This window comes from Pristis pectinata, chromosome 9 (genome assembly GCF_009764475.1).
Source record: "Pristis pectinata isolate sPriPec2 chromosome 9, sPriPec2.1.pri, whole genome shotgun sequence".
Lineage (NCBI taxonomy): Eukaryota > Metazoa > Chordata > Chondrichthyes > Rhinopristiformes > Pristidae > Pristis > Pristis pectinata.
In genome coordinates, this window is record NC_067413.1 from 16,568,829 (window position 1) to 16,589,559 (window position 20,731).

At 38.9% G+C, this 20,731-nt stretch overlaps 1 protein-coding gene across 3 annotated transcripts in view; it reads right to left on the minus strand.

Annotated features, from left to right (window-relative positions):
• Nucleotides 1-20,731, minus strand: part of LOC127574120 (protein tyrosine phosphatase type IVA 3-like) — a 100,407-nt gene that overhangs the window by 66,277 nt on the left and 13,399 nt on the right. The window contains exon 2 of one of the 3 annotated variants that reach the window (XM_052022829.1): nt 5,315-5,392. The exons of the other annotated variants lie outside the window; for them this stretch is intronic. The gene's annotated coding sequence lies outside the window, so the exon portion shown is untranslated. The remainder of the gene's footprint in view (nt 1-5,314; nt 5,393-20,731) is intronic. 3 annotated transcript variants of the gene reach the window in all.

The window sequence follows — 20,731 nt, forward strand, 5'->3', positions numbered from 1 at the left end:
AGACGGGATAGAAAGTGGCATCATGAGTAATGAAACTGTCAAGTTCCACATGAATACAGGAGGCAGCACCAGTAATGGAAAAAGATTTGAGGAGTAGGCCTGAAACAAAGACTGCTCTATATATCCCACAAAAATCCCTCGAGGTATTGAGTTATGGACTCAAGGGACTGAGTTATCGAGGAAGATTGAGCAGGTTGGGACTCTATTCAGTGGAGCGTAGAAGAATGAGGGCTGATCTTATAGAGGTGTGCAAAATCATGAGAGGCATAGACAGGGTCAATGAACAAAGTCTTTGCCCTTCCCCCCCCCCCCCCCCCACCCACAGTTGGGGAAACCAAGAACAAATGGGCATAGGCTTAAGGTGAGGGAGGAAAGACTTAACAAGAACCCGAGGGGCAACATTTTCACTCAGAGTGTGGTCAGTGTATGGAATCAGCTGCCAGGATTACAGGACGCAACGTTTGACTTTATGAATCATGGTGCTGTCACTGTGGGTCAGCAGGTTTCATAACTATTAACAGAACCTATCAGATTACAGCCTAACGCTAATAAATGTTACAGGTCTCAGTGTCTTTCTTTAATGCATCAGAATTTAACATTATTACAAGTGCCTTTAAGTTTGAAACTGGAACATACCAAAATCAACTTGACCTGTTTTTCAAGACACAGTAACCATCATAAATGCGGGTGATAAGGCCAAAGTAGAAATTAAGTTTCATAAATGTTTTCTAAAATCACAATTCTCAATTAGATTGCCTTTATCAAGAAAAATAAATCATAACTTCCTTAAAGAGACAAATAGAATCTATAGCAATACTACAATTTCTTCAAATTTGTACTCCATTCATCTCAAAGGCAGAGATATTGATTTTTTTAAAAAGCTAAAACTAAGCAGTGGTATAACTTCATAGTCCAACTATTATTGCTAGATCTTTATACTGACCAGCAAAAACAGCCTTAGCGTTAAACATTGATATCTACATCTTATTCCCCACCTCATCCTAAAATTTGAAGATCCCCATTGAACTGCTGCTGCTACTTTCAGTTCCCTACAATAAGTGCATTAATTGTTTACCACACTTCCTATTTTGATTATTGTTCAATCATAGGCAATTTTTATGCTTACAACTCTACACGTCATTAATCTATCAGTAAAACAGCACATGCGTAACACATAAATTTGATTGACTGGCTGGGGTAACAACTATAAATCAGACGTGAAGATGCGAGTGGGGAAAAAAAACCAAAGAAATTGCAGATGCTGTTAACTTAAACTTATCTCATGCACTCATCTCTTTAGTAATTAAAACAGAACATGCTGGAAATACTCAGCAGTTCAGGCTGCATCTGTGGGAAGAGAAACAGAGTTTCAGGTCCAAGACCTGCTGAGTACTTCCAGCATTTTCTGTTTTTATTAGAGGCGATGCACAAATCGAGATTGTCAAAGCAGGAAGATACCAGCTAAAACTGAATACAACCTCTCATAAATGCTTAAAAAAAGACTTAAAATGCTTACAAATGAGAAAAACAAATCAAATGCTGAAAATAAATTTAGTCAATTGTAGTTGTTCAACTTCAGTGCCTTTGTTAGCCTCGCCAATTCTAAATCAGCCTACAGATCCCTCAGTGGAAAAATGAAATTGTGTCTGTGTGCAACAGCACTTCAGTTTTCTTTGATGTTTTGCGTAAAAGTTATAAAGATTCTGAAGCCAAAAGGAGGAAAGAGGGACATTTATGGGTAGAAACAAATTCTATTTCAAATTCCATTATTCATATTTAAAACTCAAATACGTTTGTTTTTCATAACATACAATGTATTAGGCTGCAGTGCACAACTGATTTATCATTAATATATCAGGAACTTGTTTTCTGTTTTTTTTGGCGTATTATATCTTAGGACAACAAGCAAACCACTAAATGTGACTTTTTTTTATATATACAGTAAATATATATCGTTTTAGGCAAAATAAATTTTTAACAAGGCAAATTTAAAGCCACCAGATATATAAACCATAAAGAGACAGATGCTAGTAAATCCACCTCTTCCACGTTGAAGGCGGCAGGAATAAATTTGACAGAATTCAAAAGGCATTTACAAGTCAAAACAAAATTTTGAAGAAATTTATTCTGGTCTTTTATTGCTCCAAAGCTTTTTTTAAAATTCATCTTGCAATTTTTATTTTCCAAGTACCAACATACATTCACTTCTCACTGTTGCTTCTATACAAAATACTTAACTCCCATTGCCCACTAAGTATCCTACCACTGCCTCAAATCTGGTCTATGATAGCTACCAAAATGCATGTTTTCAGATGTTTAAGAGACCATTTCAGTTTATGACAATTACATTTTTATTTATGATTTAGCACAATATTACATTTTAAAATACATCCGTATAATAGAGTATAAAATGGGCTTGTTCTCAATATCATGTACTAGTGTTAATTTAGCATTTGTTGCAACTTTTAGACTGTTGTTGAGAAATTACACACTAGAAAGAAGGCAAGACATTTAGTAAAATGAAAACATCTTACAAAATTTGTTCAAATTACTTGGCACAGCAATAACTTTTACATATAACAAATCATTTGAATTTACCAGTTGCCAATAACTGGTTTGAAAACATTTACCACAACAACTTTTTCAATGTACAGTGTTAACTGAAAACACTGAATATGATTAGATAATAAAGCTTAAATGGCAATGCCAGTTAAAAATCCTCTAGGTGAAATGATTTACATCTTTGTTTTGTGCAGCACTTATAAACAAAGCATTATAATGTAGAGAATGCTACATTTAATTAGAATAAACTGTTTACTACTGCTGTCCGTTGCATTATTTGGAATGCAAGTATTTGACAAATTTACCAGGTTTTTTAAGAATTTAAAAATAATTGAATAGGCAAGGGAAAAAGCAGTAACTGCATACAAATTTCCTAAAGACAACTAAGGTTTAGAAAAGGCAGAAACGTAAATCTGCATGCTTCCTTTCCACAAAGTCTAACTTTTGTTGCCACATTTGCTTCAAACTGATGTCAACTTTTTCTTTATAGATTTCTCTCTCTGCTTTAAGTGAAAGTATGCATGCAAGTATGCCATGAAATTATGTACTCTTACCAATGGTGGCACCATATTTGCATGCTCAGACTCTTTAGCCCATCCTGCATGCACTTCTTTGTGCTCCAAATTATTTCTATTTCCCCCCACCCCCCAAAGTTCCATTTTCAACAACATCTATGAAATTGAAATCAGAGCAAAGAGGATTTTCAAGAGGGGAAAGAGTTGAGGGTGTGCAAGCCCTGATCCAAGGCTCCCATTTATCTACTACACCTTCAGCTGGTCTGGTGTCTTGACCCTTGATTCACTAGTCAAGAAATTATTTATTTTCCTTAAAATACATAAAACATAGAATACTGCAGCACAGGAACAGGCCCCAGACACACATTGTATGAACCTACCATGATGCCAATCCAAACTAATCCAATTTGCCCACACACGGTCTATTTTGCCTCCATTCCCTGCCTGTTCATTGCTCTTAAACATTGCTGTTGAAACCATTTCCACCACTTCCCTTAGCAGTGTGTTCCAGGCACTTACCTCTTTCTGTAAAAACTTGCCTTGTAAATTTCCTTTTCCCCCGGTTAGCATGATGCTATTACAGCACCAGTGACCCGGGTTCAATTCCGGCTGCAGTCTGTAAGCAGTTTGTATGTTCTCCCTGTGTGTCTGCGTGGGTTTCCTCTGGGTGCTCCGGTTTCCTCCCACATTCCAAAGACGTACGGGTTAAGAGCTGTGGGCACGCTATGTTGGCACCGGAAGCGTGGTGACACTTGCGGACTGCCCCCAGAATACTACGCAAAAAGATGTATTTCACTGTGTGTTTTGATGTACATGTGACTAATAAAGAAATCTGATCTTAGTATTTCACATTTCCACCATGGGAAGACTATCTATCCATGTTTCTCATAGTTTTACATATTTCTATCAGGTCACTCCACGGCCTCAGATGCTCCAAACAATCCAAACTCTCCTTAACAGCTAATACTCTCTAATGCAGGCAACATCCTAGTGAACCTCTTCTGCATCCTCTCCAAAGCCTCCACATTCTTCCTGTAATGCGGCAACTAGAACTGCAAACAATACTATTCAAAACCGTTGAAAGGTTTCAGAGTTAATTTAAAAGTTCAGCAAGATCTTGGTTAGGCCAATAGGAGGAAAATCATTAAATGCTGAAAGAACTCAGCCAGTCAAACAGTCTGTGGAAAGAAAGATCACTCAACATTTGAAAACATTGCCTGGTTTCTCTTTCCACAATTGCTGCTTGACAGGATGAATTCTTCCATCATTTTCTGTTTTTGTTTCAGAATACAGCATCTGCCGTTTTATTTGTTTTTCAGTCGAATAGGAGCATTGGACAAAACTGGTTTTCCCACCAAAAGGGTGTTAATGCCATTTTCTGCACAACAAAGATTCACTAGAAAGCAGGAATGACAAGAGGTTTTAAGGACAAATGGAAAGGTTCTGAAATTAATACTTCTGATGTACTGTATATTATTAATGTTCAATCAATTTGTGATTTAATTATAATTAAGTTAGGCAACCTACCCAAGTATTACACACAGTTGTCATCAGGGCATCATGAATAGCTAAACTTCTGCTATTTTACCGAATTTGCAATATTATTGGAAGGAAGGGAAAAGCCAATTATGTCATTTTTGTGGCTAGGTTAGGGCAGCGAATAGTAGATTTATTCTCCTTCAACCTCAGAATAAAAGTAGTTGAAAAGTTGTAGCTCTCACTGTAGCTCCAAATAAACAAAACAAATATGAAATTGGATGCACTTTTTTGTTCTTAGACTACCAAAATTACCCAGGACAGCTAAGTAATTCCTGAGATCACTCCAAAGTAACAGCATGGCATGTGTATTTTGGAAAATTAATGCATCCCCCTCCCCAATGGTTTTTGTGATTGGTATGTAATATTTATTTCTACTTGTTGACTTCTATAATCTGCAACGACTACTGAATAAAATCAAACAATGCTTTGAATCCTGTCAAAGTGATTATCTTTGCAACAAATTAATAATTGTGAATCCAAGCCTTAACAAATTTCCTCCCCTTCCCTTCCTACTTTCCCGTCTGTATCCAAATACTAAAGCATCAAAATAGTAGAAATTGAATAGCTTTTAGGAAGGCTGCACTTTCATGAATAGTGTCTTGCAAGTTTAAAAAAAAATCCTATCCCCAAGAATACCGGGAAGCTAGATATTGTACCCGTCGGAAACTGACTGACAATAAGTTTAGCTTGATTTTCACCTGTCAGCTGTAGTTACACTGTTTCCAGTCCCAGGACAGATTCTTCTGGGACTTCAGCCAAGAATCAAGGCCAGACAGCTGTAGGGGAAATAAACCATAATGGTGAGCACAGGGCAGGAAGTTTTGCCTGCTGGCCGAAGTTCAGATCCAAGCAGCCAGATCTACTGTGCTGCAAGCCATGCAGGAAACTGACCAAATTTATATAGTACTGCAAACCAGCTCTATTGTGAATGTCCTCCCTAAAGACCTCAGCCACCTACATCAATGAGGCCTTTAAAAGGGAAACAAGAGGAAGCAGCGATCATACAAAGTACGTCAGAACAACAATGTTGTGGGTCATTGGTTAAAAGCTGCTTTTATGCTAGGCAGACTTCACTACTATAAATTAAATTCTAATGCATGTACTGCTGTTTGAATTATTACAAGCAAATTGGGTGCAACATTTATAAACTAGTACTTATTATAAACCACTTCAAAAAATCCATTTTGGTGTATTTATTATTTTAACTGTACAATAGTCAGTGCTCAGAAGATGAAGCATTATTGAATAACGAAAGGCAGCCAGAAGCAACAATTTCCCTTGCCACCTCTTTTAATAACCATTTTCATTTATATTTCTCTATTACTGAAAATCAATGGGCATCAAGAGGAAAACACTCAAAAGGCTGGAGTCAATTCTCACACCAAGTAACATGACCGTGGTTGTTGCAGGTTAATCATTCCAATCATGATACAACTGTAGGAATTCCTCAAGACTCTTTTCTAGACCCAACTATTCTAGACCCAACTATCTTTAGCCACTTCATCAATAACTTTCCTTCTATCACAAGGTCAGAAGTTGCGATGCTTGCTGATAAGTGTACGTAATTCAATTCACAACTCCTCAGAAAATGAAGCAGTCCATATCTGCAAGCTGCAAGAAATGGGTAACATCATCCGGGCATGGGCTGGGAAGTGGCAAGTAACATTCTTGCCATAAAAGTGCCTGGCAAAGACCATCTCTAACAATGGAGGATCTAACCACCTAATCTTTACATTCAATGGCACCACTATTGTTGAGATCCTGCCATCAGCTTCCTGCAGGTCAGAGGGCAGGTATCCTGCAGCAAGTGATTTCCCCCACCACTCCAATATTTTTCACCACCTATAAAAGCACAAGTCAAGAACACAATAGATTACTCTCCACTTGCCTGCATGAGCGTATTTCAAGAACTCAAAAAGCTCAACACCATATATGATAAAGCAGCCCGCTTGACAAGCACCCCGTCAACTATAGGAAGCATTCATTCCCTTCACCACCTGAAGTGCAGTGGCTGCAATGTGTAAAGTATCTACGAGATGTACTGCACTTGCCTCCCAAACCCATTAACTCTGCCACCATAAAGGACAAGAACAGCAGGTGCACATGAACACCATCGTCTGGTTTCCCATCAAATCACATTTCATGTTCCCTTTCAAGTCACATTCTGCCCTGATTTGGACATGCAGTACTGGTCAGTATCACTGGGGTCCAAATCCTGGAACCCTCCACAACAGAAATGTGGGAGTTGCTTAACCAGAAGAACTGTAGTAGCTCATCTGGACTCACCTATCACCTGCCAGCCCATGCTCCTCCCCCGACATTATTATTCTGGCTTCTGCCTTCTTCCTTTCCAGTCCCGATGAAGGGTCTTGACCTGAAACGTCGACTGTTTATTTTCCTCTATAGATGCTGTCTGACCTGTTGAGTTCCTCCAGCATTTCGTGTGTTGCTCCAGATTCCAGCATCTGCAGAATCTCGTGTCACCATTGCTTTTGGCAGGGCAGTTTGGGACAGGAAACAAATGCTGGCCTTGCTCGTGATACTAAGAAACCAAACAATGAATAAGTAATAAAGGCCACAGAGGCATCTGAACAGAAGGATAAAGAAATTTAAGTCCAAGTACATTGATCCCATAAATCTTACCCAGCCATGTCCTTGTTATCGTGTGTGTTTCAAATTGGTTCAAAACTGATTTCCATAATGATAGTGATCTCAAGAGGAAGCCAAAATGGATCATCCTCTCAAAACTTCTGATCATCGTTCAAGATGTTTCAGCCTCAATTTTGGCTGTTGCTAGTCCCAAGCATCACTAGGATGGGAATGCTCCTGGAGTTGCTTCCTCCTGCTAACTGTTTAATCATCCACCACCTTTCATGACAATATGTGGCAGGACTGTAGAGCTTCCATCTGATTGGCTGGTTGTGAAATCACTTAACTCTGTCTTCTGCATGCACATTGTCTATTGTTGCAGCTTCACAGGATAGTATCTCATTTTTAGATATGCCAGATGTTGCTTTGAGCACATCCTTCTGCATGCCTCATTAAACCAGGTTTGGTCCTCTGGCTTGATCATTATGGTAGAGCTAAAGATATTACAGACCACATGTTGGAAAACGTTTCTGATGCTGCTGATGGTTCACAGCGCCTCACGGATGCTCAGTTTTGAGCTGTCATACCTGTTCCAAGATCTATACCATATAGGTGAAGATGAAGTAAAGATGAACTTCTATGCCCAACTTGACGATGTCCTTTCCTTTGTTCCCAATAATGACAAGATCATTCTCTTGGGATACTTCAATGTTAGAGTCGGGAAAGATCATAGGCTCTGGACTGGAATAATAAGCAAGGGAGGGTTTGGCAAGGTCAACGCCAATGGAACACTCCTCCTCACCAAATGTGCTGAACACAACCTGGTGATTACAAACACCCTGTTTCGCCAGAAAAACAGGCACAAAGTCTCCTGGCAGCATCCACGCTCCAAACACTGGCACCTCATCGACTACATCATCGTACGATCTCGGGACCAACAAGATGTACTGATAACAAGGGCTGTTACTGGAGCCGACAAGTGCTGAACAGACCATCGACTCATCTCGTCCACCATGAGAATGAAGATTCGGCCCAAAAGGAGGCAACAAAATCAGAACACTATTAAGAAATTCAATGTTGACATCCTTAAGACATCAACCATATATGGAAGTTCCAACAAAACCTTCAAGAACAACTGCCTCAACAAATCCCACTATCTGCAGAAGAACACTGGAATAAATTGAAGAATGCTGTCATTACCTCCTGCAAGGAAACAATTGGGTTCAAGACAAAAAAAAAACATCAGGAATGGTTTGATGATAACGATAAACTACTCCAACAACTCAAAGAAAAAAGTTTTGATCACTTTACAAAATAACCAACAATCAGCTACTAAAAGGAAACGCTATCAAGAATGCAAGGCTGCAGTCCAGAAGAGCACCAGAAACCTGAAAAACCAATGGTGGAGGAAGAAAGCTCAGGAAATCCAACAACCAGCAGATGCCAACGACACTCGAGGCTTTTTTAATGCAACTAAAGCTATTTTTGGCCCATCCACTCATGGTCAAGCCCCTCTCAAAAGCAAAGATGGTTCAACCATCCTGAAGAGCAATGCTGACATCAATTCTAGATGGAGGGAGTACTTTGAAGATCTTCTAAATCAAACCGTCTCATTTGACAGGAATATGATTAACAACATTCCAAAACAGCCCATTGATGACTCCCTAAGCAAAATACCAACACTTGAAGTCAAGGAAGCCATCAAAACCTTGAAGAAGGCCGCCGCTGGACTCGATGGAATACCAGCCGAGGTCTACAAAATTGGAGGTAACCTGCTTCATTGCCAATTGCATCAACTTCTCATCAAGATCTCGATAAATGAAGATGTACCAGCAGACTTTACAGACTCAGCAATTGTTACCATCTACAAAAGGGAAGGTGATCGATCCGAATGCAGAAACTATCGTGGAATTTCCCTGTTAGCAACAGCAGGAAAGATCCTCACCTGCATCATGAACAACTGGCTCAAGCCTTTAGTCAAGGTGATCCTTCAGGAGACACAAGCCGGTTTTAGACCATCACGTGGATCAATCGACATGATCTTCACAATGTGACAACAACAAGAAAAATGTCGTGAACAACTTCAACCTTTGTACATGGCATTCATCGACCTCACCAAAGCCTTTGACTCGGTATCAAGGGAACGCTTATGGGATGTCCTATCCACCTATGGATGCCCTGAAAAGTACATTCGAATCCTGAGACTCCTCCACGATGGCATGCTTGCCAGTCATGGTCAGCAACAGTAACTGTGAGCCTTTTCAAGTCAAGTCAAGTCAAGTCAAATCAGGAGTAAAACAGGGATGCGTGATTGCCCCAACTTTGTTCACCATCTTCATTGCGACAATCATCCACATCATCAAGGACGATCTACCCCCAGGAATTGAAATTGTCTACAGAACAGATGGCAGACTTTTCAATCTTGCCCGTCTCAAGTCCAAAAACAAGACATCCACGAGTTCCCTCATCGAATTCCAATTACGCAGACGACAATTGTGTTGCAGCTCTCTCAGAGAACCACCTACAACAGATTCTGACTGCCTTCAACCGTGCGTACACAAAACTTGGACTTACCATCAATTCCAGGAAGAATCAGATCATCTACCAACCGTCACCAACTGAGACAAATTGGATAGAACCATCAATCCAACTTGGCGAAACAACCTTGGAAAATGTGGACCACTTTCTATATCTTGGAAGTTACCTATCCTCCAATTTCGACCTTAATGACGAGATCCAATGTCATCTTAAATGCCCTGGAACAGCTTTTGGACGTCTCCAAACAAGAGTCTTTCATGATCGTGACATCCAAACAGACACTAAAATGTTAGTGTACAAAGCAGTGGTGATCCCAACGCTCCTGTATGCATCAGAAACTTACACATACCGACGACAACTGAAGGCACTTGAAAAGTTCCATCAACGCTGTCTTCGAAGCATCTTAAATATCAGCTGGGAAGATGGAAGAACCAATGTCAGCGTGATAAATGAAGCAAAAACAAGAAGTACTGAAGCCTACGTTATCATGAACCAACTAAGATGGAGCGGTCACGTTGTTCAGATGAAAGACAAATGTCTGCCGAAACAAATCTTCTACTCCCAGCTTAAAGTAGGCAAACGTAAAAGAGGTGGACAACAAAAGGGATTCAAAGACGTCTTAAAAGCCAACATGAAAAAATGTAACATCGACATCAACAATTGGGAAACCAATGCCAAGGACAGGAAACTCTGGCAAACCATCATCCGAGAAGGAACAGCAACTTTTGAAGCCAACAGATGTGCAGAATTAGAGGAAAAGAGAAGAAAATGGAAAGAGAGGCAGCAACAACCAAAGCCTGATCTGCCATCTGGAACTACCTGTCCTGAATGCGGAAGAACCTTCAGAGCCAAGATTGGACTGACAAGCCACTTGAGAGCCCATAAATAGATCAACGGAACGAAGGCCATCATCCTCGACCTTGAGGGATAGCCACGATGATGACCATTTAGCACAATTGCAGTATCAACATAGAGGAGTCCTCGATGTGAAGACAGGACTTTATTTCTAGGAGAGGCATGCAGTGGTCACTCTTTAATACCTGTATACTATAATATCATCACCTCTGGTGGAACAAGATGGCATGCTGTCTGCAAGGTATGATTCTGTATGACAAGGTTAGGCTGCTTCTTGATCAGCCTGTTGGACAGCTCTCCCATTGTAGACACCAAGATGTTTGAGGGGAACTTTGCAAGGTTGACTGGGCCAGGAGGTACTTTGCTTTATCTGAATTCAGAGCATGGGTGGATGCTGGACGTTTTATTTTTGTATCAATGTAGCAGTTAGGGCTAAATGGCCTTTAAGGCCATTTCAGTGGGCCCTCTAGAATCAGCCACATTGTTCTGGATCTCAAATCACCTAGAACAATACAGTACAGGAACAGGCCCTTCAGTCCATGATGTTGTGCTGAATTAATTAATCTAGTAATTAAAGGCCTAACTAAACTAATCCCTTATGCTGACACAAGTTCATATCCCTCAATTCTCTGCATATTCATGTGCCAATCCACGAGCCTCTTAAATGCCTCTATTCTATTTGTCTCCCCTACCACCCGTCAGTGCATTCCACTCTGCGTGTAAAGAACTTACCCTGCACATCTCCTTTGAACTTACCCCCCCACTCACTTTAAATGCATGTCCTCCAGTTTGACTCTGGGAAAAAGATACTGGCTGTCTACTCTATTTATGCCCCTCAATCTTATAAACTTCCATCTGGTCTCCCCTCAGCCTCTGTTGCTCTAGAGAAAACAACACGAATTTGTCCAACCTCTCCTTATAGCTCACGCCCTCTCATCCAGGCAGCATCCTGGTAAACCTCTTCTGCACCCTCTCCAAAGCCTCCACATCCTTCCTATAATGGGGTGACCAGAAATGAATGCAATACTCCGGATACGGCCAAACCAGAGTTTTATAAAAGGTGCAACATAACTTCCTGACTCTTGAACTTAATGTCTCAACTAATAAAAGCAATCATGCCATATACCTTCTTTACTACCCTATCAACTTGTGCAGCCACTTTCAGGCAGCTATGGACTTGGACCCTAAGATCACACTTACATTAGATGAGATAAACTTGGGGGATTTATTCCCTTGAAGGATGCAAGCAAATCAGATGGGTTCTTACTAAAATTCACCAAAGTTTCCTGGTTACTATTACTGAGATTAGTTATTTTTTTTAAATAAAACATTCCATGTTATTTAATTAACTGAATTTAACTTAATTGGACTTCAACCCCCATTTTTAATCAGCTAATTGAAACACCATGTCAACGTCATACCCAAAAGAACAGAAATAAGCCAGTCAGTCAAATGACAAATCAAACATGCCTTGGGATTTCACTTACAAAATAATTTATTCCACATTCCTAAATAGTTTCACATGCCAAGCAAAACTCAGACTTCACTTTTAACAGCACAGTTAATTTTGCAGCTAATACCACACACTGAACGTAATTTTATAACTCAAACAAAACTAGTTAAAAACTGGAATAAGAAAGTTTCTTTGACTTACTTTTGCTTGTTTACTGGAAATGAATGCTTTTACCTTCATTTACGTCCTTGACTGATATTTTAAACCCCTCAATGACACCATTGTCACCCCCGGTGCTGTGATAAATATAGGTGATATTTTAGAAACAATTCATGGAATGTGGAATAAAGATTAATTATCGACCATCCCTCAATGCCATTCAGTTAGGAGTCAACCAATTTGCTGTGATCTTGACTGTAAATGCAAGATCATCTTCCTTAAAATACATTACTGAACCAGATGTATTTACACATCCTGGTATGTTCCAGGTCACCTTTTCCAGGGCTAACTTTTTAATTCCAGGTTTGTTTTAATTTAATTTCTGCAATTGCTATGGTGGGATTCAAACTCTTACCTCCAGATCAATTGGCTGGGTCTCTTAATACAGTAACATTAGTATAGTACCATATCTGACCATTACCATTTATTATATTGTTAAAAGGGTACTTATAGTTAGAGACATAACCTAACTTTCTGTAGTGAATTTAATGCACAATTAATGTATAAATACAGCAAGTGGCTTAGAAAAAGCAACCACAAGGCAAGATACTCTTTGCAATTCAAATGATACTTTGACAGATCTTGGTCAAAAACTTGGGTACAGTCCCATTACATCACATATCTATCCATTACCTTAAGTTGCTATACGATTACCTATAGTGACAAGCAGCATTCACCTCACCATTACTTTTAATGACCTATCTGGTCTATTAACATTGATATCAGTTGACAATCTTAACATCTATTATCTAATGCAATCCAAATTAAAAATCTGATCAATTACACTAAATTAACAAGCTAATGCAAACTTTGTGAAAAAAAATTGGCTATTCATCTGTATAAAGAGTATAATATTTTTAAGGAGAAATGCCATTCAAGTATCATAAATATGTATTTTAATTAATGAAGGAACTTAGTATAACTATTGTAGTTCTTAGTGCACTAACAAATTATTCTAAGAGGAATTTGCAAAATGTTGTTAGTCTGCTGGGTCTTTGATTTAAAAATTTACTCTCCTTATCTGAAGACCACAAGATGTACAACATGCTGCAGACTATAAAGAAATGTGTTCAAATATTATAAACAAAGAATGCTGCCAACCCTCATTTCTGGGGATGAGCCAGTATAACTATCAGCGTGCGTATGCAGGGTACAAGGTCAGACAAATTTACTTCCTTTCCCGTCATTGCAATTGCAAATGGGTTGCGTTCTCGCTGAAGGGCTGCATAAACTTAATAAAATTAATGACTGATAGGTTGGGAGTGTGAAAGAAAACTATACTGTTTGCAGAAATTACATTTTTTGCTTTATCAGTGTTTCCATATACAGTGGTTAAAAATGTGCTTTGGGCAAATCTTATAAATGTGGGGTGGTGAAGAGTTTCAAAAGTAGTGAAACCGCCAGATAAATTAAACACTGCTGAAGCGTAACACAGAACAGGCCCTTCGGCTCACAATGTTGTGACAACATAACTAATCCCTCCTATCTACAGGATGCCCATATCCCACCATTTTCCTCTCATTTATGTGCCCATCCAAGCCCCCAATGAATTGCCTCCACCAACCTATCAGGCAACACATTCCAGGCATCCATCACTCTCTCAGTAAAAAAAACTTACCCCTCATGTCTCTTCTCAACTTACCCACTCTCACCTTAAATGCATGCCCTCTGGTATTGGATCACTCAATAATGGGAAAAAGATATTGCTTGTCCACCCTATCTATACCCCTCATAATTTTATACACTTCTAACAGATCACCCCTCAGCCTCCACCGCTCCAGAGAAAAGAGCGCAAATTTGTCTAGCCTTTCCTGATAGCACATGCCCTCTAATCCAGGCAGCATCCAAGTAAATCTCCTCTGCATCCTTTCTAAAGCCTCAACATCCTTCCTATAGTGAGGTGACAGAATTGTACGCAATACTCTGAATGCTGCCTAACCAAGCCATCCATGCATCTATAGTTTAGCAGTGTTTCATTATCTTAAAGTATGAGGACCAAACTACTTTTGCTTGTAGCCCTACAGTTGTATGCATAAAAATTGGAGCAACGGTTGCAGCCTAGTATCCACTATTTTCCAACAGAAAATACCCAGAGCATAAAGCAACAATATGCATGAAAAGTTATTGCTAAAGTCAATTTGTTGCTAACGTCCTGAAATAACAGAGTATTTGCTTAAAAAATTGCTGCATGGTTATTCATTTTGGATGCTAATTATATAGCTTTCTGCCCAACTCATCTTTTCAGAAAACAAAAATCCTAAGTGCTTTACATAAAGTTAAACAAAACCAATGGAAACTACTAGCAAGGACACTGGCTTAAATCAAGGTATGTATTGTAGTAATCAGAAAAGAATAGCAAGTAATTTAACGAGTACTTCTTCTAAAATAGTAACTACGTGGAAATTAGTGCATTTGCTTACCCTGCTCTTGTGCAAATATTGATTGCACCATATTTCTAGCTTCCACAAAATCCAGACACTGAAGCTTTTGTTTCACAAAACAAATTTTAAAAATCTTACTTTTTAGATGAAAGTTACAAATCAGATTTTTTTAAAAAAAAGACACATTGATACACCAACTGTAACACATGCTGAACTTGTCAAAAGAAAATTACACGACTTAATGCTGCACCCTACTGTTTGTACGTTACCCATCCAGTGAATTGCAATGCCAAACAAACTCTGCAAAGTACAACATTAAGGGAGTTTTGTACATATTTTCTCAGACTACATGTGAACTCTGAAGTGCCCTGGAACTTTGCCTAAACCACAGTTTGGAATCCATGTCCCCATCTGCAAAATGAGAAAAGGTCCACATGGCCAATTTTTGACCTTAGACAAGGGGAACCACTGAAATGGATTTTGAACGTCATTGTTGTAACTTGAAGGGAACTGCTGTGGAGTTCTCATTTTCAGCTGGTTAAGGTCATGTGTAAGTATTTAGAACTAAAGGTCTCACAAGGGAGACAATTCCATGTATTGTCGGTCTTGAGAAAGGCCCTCATCAAATAATGAACATTTTAAAAATCTAAAAAGATTTACAGAGCTTACGTAACATTATAGCAGGCAAAATCTAACTACATAGTTGTATAATCGAAGGATATCATATGCTGTCTAGTTCCCATAAATTCATGGGATTTTGTGGCTCAGGAATTAACCTTAAAGCCACATTTCATTAAATAATAAATGCATCTGCAACAAAAATGTATTTTAAATCTATTCCAATACCTTTATATATAGTGTAATTTTTGAATTTCTATCCATTTCCTCATAACCTTTTAAAATTTTCTTTGAAAATTATTTATCTACATCTCTTCTAAAAAGTTGCTTCTAGTGTTATTTCTGAAAGTGCATTATTTATCTACTTTCCCACGGGCTTGACGCCCTCACTAATAAGATACAATCTAATTGTGTAACCAAATCACTTTGTCTAGTTAACAGTGCACTAGTCAGACAATTTGGTATCCCACATACTTTACAAAAATAAATACTAATAGGCTTTTTCAATCTATCCCTCTTTTGAACAATTTGAATGTTTGAAACCACAAATCCCTTAATTGTTTTGAAGTTTTGGTATTTGCTTTAAGGGCTGAGTTTTGCAGTTAGCAAGTAAAAATAACATTCACTTGCACTTAATCATAGACTTATTAAAGTGAACTTTTGCACTAGAAGCTATTCAGCCAACTATGGAGGTGCTGCGCCTCCTACAGAGCATCTACTATCTCTAGTGATGGAGAAAACAAATGCGCATCATTTTAAATCTCCCAAAAGAATTGTAAATGAGTTGTGTCTTCAAATCAAGTACAGTAAGGAAGGAGGGGAATAGAAAGGCTGAAGTGATAGTTAAAAACTTCAAAAATTAAAATGCAAAGGAATGGGACAAAGGTAATTTTCAGTACCAGGTGAGGTTCTGGACAGCAATTAAGAATTATTGTCATGCTATTAAAGATTGATACTGGAATGGACAAGCCTCATCTTTTGGGAGTGGTGGGGGCTAGTTCATACCTACTAGTCAAAACCACATCTTTCTGCACATGTCAATGCAAGTCTCTTAAAAGATATCATTATCAGCAGTTTCTGAAGGAAGGTACAACAGATAACATGTTCTTGGTTTACATATGTATGTACAGTTGCCATCCCATCTGCACATGATGCATCATGGATGGCATTAGCCATAGCACTTTTTTTTTTGAAATCACAACTCCAGCACAACGTTTCTTCTCATAAATTTTCAATATTTATCACCTCTCATTTCTCACATTAAGTTTCATGACATCCGACTTCTAGATCCTCAAAGTCATTTGGTATTTGACAATAAACAAAAAATAAAATGAAATAAGGAAAAACATCTTTAAGCTAACCACTGGTTAGGATATGGAATGCATTTCCAAGGGTATGAGCAGATGCAGATTCAAGTAGGTTGTTCAAAAAGTGTGCTGGGAAGTACTTACATGGAAAAAAAGATGCAGATTTAAGGGGCATAGAGCAGGAGAGTGGGACTACCTAGACCGCTTCCATATAGATCCAACAACAACTTAAAATGGATCAAATAGCCTCCTTCCAAGCTGACAGTTCCTGTGACTTTGGAATAGTAGCAGAATTCTAAACTCCCTCTGGGAACTTCCAAAACTAGAAGTCTGGAATCCTCCAGTCGTTCCTGACCTCTATTAGCATTGCAGAGTGTACACCAATAGGATCTTGTAGCTTTTCCACTTAAGTGGAATATTTCCTGACACTACATACAAATCTAAAATTATTAGAACATAAGAAACAGTAGCACTAGGCCAACTGGATCCTCATGCCTTTTCTGCCTTTCAGTAGTATCAAGACTGATCTTTTACCTCAGGGACACTTTCTGCATTAACCTCACATCCTTCAATTGATTACTGTCTAGAAATCTATTGATCTTTGTATTGAAGATATTCAGTGACTGAGTCTCAATAACATTCTTGAGAATTGAATTAAAGAGATACACTACCCTTTGGGTGAAGAAATGTTTTCATTTTTGTCCTGTTTTGAGACGAAGATCTTTGGTTTAGACCCCTGGTTGGAGCAAGGGGAAATATTAACACTACCCTTTTATGCACATTTCAATGAGATTGCCTCTCTGCCTCTTATTCTTCTGCACTCAAGAGAGCACAACCTTCATCTCTCATCTTACGACAAACTTGCCATTCTAGAAATCAATTCACTGCACTACCTTTATCACAAGTATATCCTTTCTTAGCTAGGGAGCCCAGGCCCAATATTCCAGATACAATATCCCAGATGCAGTCTTACTAAATCCCTACTTAATTGCTCTTACACTCAAATCTTTGTGCAATGAAGGCCAACAGTACGTTGGCCTTCCCAATTACCTTCTAAACCTCCATCTTAATTTTTAGTGTTTCTTCATGTATAGGGATACCCAGGTCCCAGTGAACACCAACACTGTTTAAATCCCTTAAATACAAAGATTAGGAAGGAGTATCTTTTTAAAACAAAGTGGATGATCTTATATTTTTCCCACATTCTACTCCATTGGCCACAGCCTTGTGCATTCGCATAGCCAGTCTATATGCCTCACAGTTCACAATGCCAAGTATCATGAGCAAACCTGGATATATTATATTTGGTGTCTCATTCAAAGCATTGATATACGTTGTGAACAGCTGGGACCCAGCACTGATCCATGCAGCACCCTACAGATTAGAGCCAATCAATCCAAAAATACCTGGTTTATTCCTACTCCACTTTTGCCCATTAATGGAATTCTTCAATCCATGCTAATATACTCCTCCAATACTGTGCACTCTAATTACAATAATAATCTCTTGTACCATACGTTATCAAAGGCTTCTAAAAGTTCAAATACAGCACATCTACTGGTTCATTCACATCTATTCTACTAGTTACAACATAGTAGAATAGTTTCAGATTTGTCAAAAAAATCTTCCTTTCATAAATCCATGACAACTCTACACGATCCTAGCATTTTCCAAGTGCCCCATTACCACTTCCTTCATAATAGATTCTAGCATTTTCCTTCCTACTGATGTCAGCATAACTGATCTATAATTTGCCTTTTTTCTTTTCCCTCTTTTTATAGATAGTGGAGGTATATTTACCACTTTCCAACTTGTAGGAACCATTCTAGAATCCCTGGAATTTGAGGATGACAATTAGTGCATCCACCATCTCCAAAGCCACTTCCTTTAAAGCCATAGGATGCAAGTCTCTGATTTATCAATTCTCAATTCCATTTATTTCTCCAATATCACTCCCAGCCCCACCCCCCCACACTAACGCAAATTTCTTTAAACTCTTACTTTAGGATTATGACCCTCTATTTTCAGAAGAAATTTTCATTCCTCTGCCATTTCTTTAGTCCCCAACACAATTTCTCCTGTAACAGTCTCTAAAGGGTCCTCATTATTTCCACCCTTCCCTCCTCCATCTGCTGATTACTGCTCCTCACCTGGATTCACTCATCACTTGCCAGCTCTGCCCATCCTGCCCCCTCACCTCTTTATACTGGTCATCTCCCTCTACATTTTCAGTATAGATGAAAAGGTCTCCACCCAAAACATCAACTGTCCACTTCCCTCTGCAGATGCTGCCTGACCTGCCGAGTTCCTCCAGTGGTTTTTTTTTGCTCCAGATTCCAGCATCTTCAGCCCGTTGTGTCTAATCAATAAAAAAATGTTCTTTTTCTTGTTACATTTATCAAAGCTTTTACAATCTATTTCTCCATTTCTCACTTGCCTACTCCTGCGTTCTACTTTCCCTTTGCTTTTCATTTTCAATGCCTTGGTCATTCTTTGCCAAATTCCGAAACTTTCCCAATTCTCAGGCTTACTGTTTTGTATTTGGCAACATTATAAGCCTTCCTTTGATTGTAAAAAAAAATTATATATACTGTACATATACCCCACCCACCCAGGACATTCTCTCTTCTCCCATCAGGTAGAAGATACAGGAGCCCGAGTGCACGCACGGACATCTTCTACCCCACTGTAATAAGACTATACAATGAGATGGACTATGACCTCATGATCTACTTTGTTGTGACCTTGCACCTTATTGCACTGCACTTTCTCTGTAGCTGTGACACGTTGTACTGTTATTGTTTTTACCTGTACTACATCAATGCACTCTGTATTAACTCAATGTAACTGCACTGTGTAATGAATTGACCTGTATGATCGGTCTGTAAGACAAGTTTTTCACTGTACCTTGGTACGAGTGACAATAATAAACCAATATGTATACACGCACATCATCATCATCGGATCTGTTTAATTTTGGATATTTATGCCTTAAGACAAAAGAATAAATAAATACTATATATTAATAATACTATATATAAAAAACTTTTGAAGAACACATTGTTTACAACTTAACAAATGCTGGTTTAATGTTATTCTCCATCTCGCAACTTTCGTTTTAAGTAAAAACAGTAAATGCTGGAAATACTCAGCAGGTCATGCCACACCTGTGGGAAGAGAAACAGAGCTAATGGCACAGGTTTAAGACCCTTTGTCGGAACTGGGAAGGAGACAAAAGAAGCTCGTTTAATTGCAGGGAGGCTGGGGGGCGGGAGGGGGAATGTCTCTGAAAGGGTAAAACTGGGCTAATCATGGGGATAAGCTGTATTACAAAGATGTTACCAGGGACACAAGTTTTTTTTTAAATGAGGAAAGATTGGCTAAAATGTATTAAGGAGAGAGGCAGAAGGTAGAACTAAGCAAGATCTAGACAGGTTGATTGAAAGGAGTAATTTTTCTAAGCAAAGTGGATCAAATGGAGATTTGAAAATAAGTTTCCAGCTAGAGCCATGGCTTTAAAAAAAAACTGGTAGGGGCAGAAACTCCAAGTCCGGAGTGAGAATTCTAAAGGTTCACCATACTCTGAAGAAATTTCTGCTCATCTCAGTCCTAAACAGCCGATCCCTTATTCTCCAATCGTGTCCCCTAGTCTGCGACTCCTCAGGCAGGGGAAACACCCTCTTTGCATCTAAACTGTTGTGCCCTTTTTTAAAAACTTGTATGTTTCAATTCTCCTCTTATTCTTCAAAACTCTGAAGTACTCAATCTGTCCTTTTATGGCAAAACCTGCCATTCATACAGTATAGTAAATCACTACTCTCTTGCCATAGAGCGCATCCTTTCTTAGGAAAGGAGAACAAAACTGTACTGAAATGAGGAGAAATTCCTTCACTCTAAATGGTGAACCTTTGGAATTCTCTATCCTGATGGATGAGGAGGTTCAGTTAGGCTGTCATTCATGACAGATCAATTACACTTTGACATCAAGGGTTATGGGGATAGTGCTGAAACTTGGCATCAAGGTGGATGATCAACCATGATCTTGATGAATGGTGAAGCAGACTTGAAAGGCTGAATGGCCTATTCATATTTGTTACCTTATGTTCAATACAGCCCACATTTGGAATTCAGAGGAGCCAAGGATACGTAAAGTAG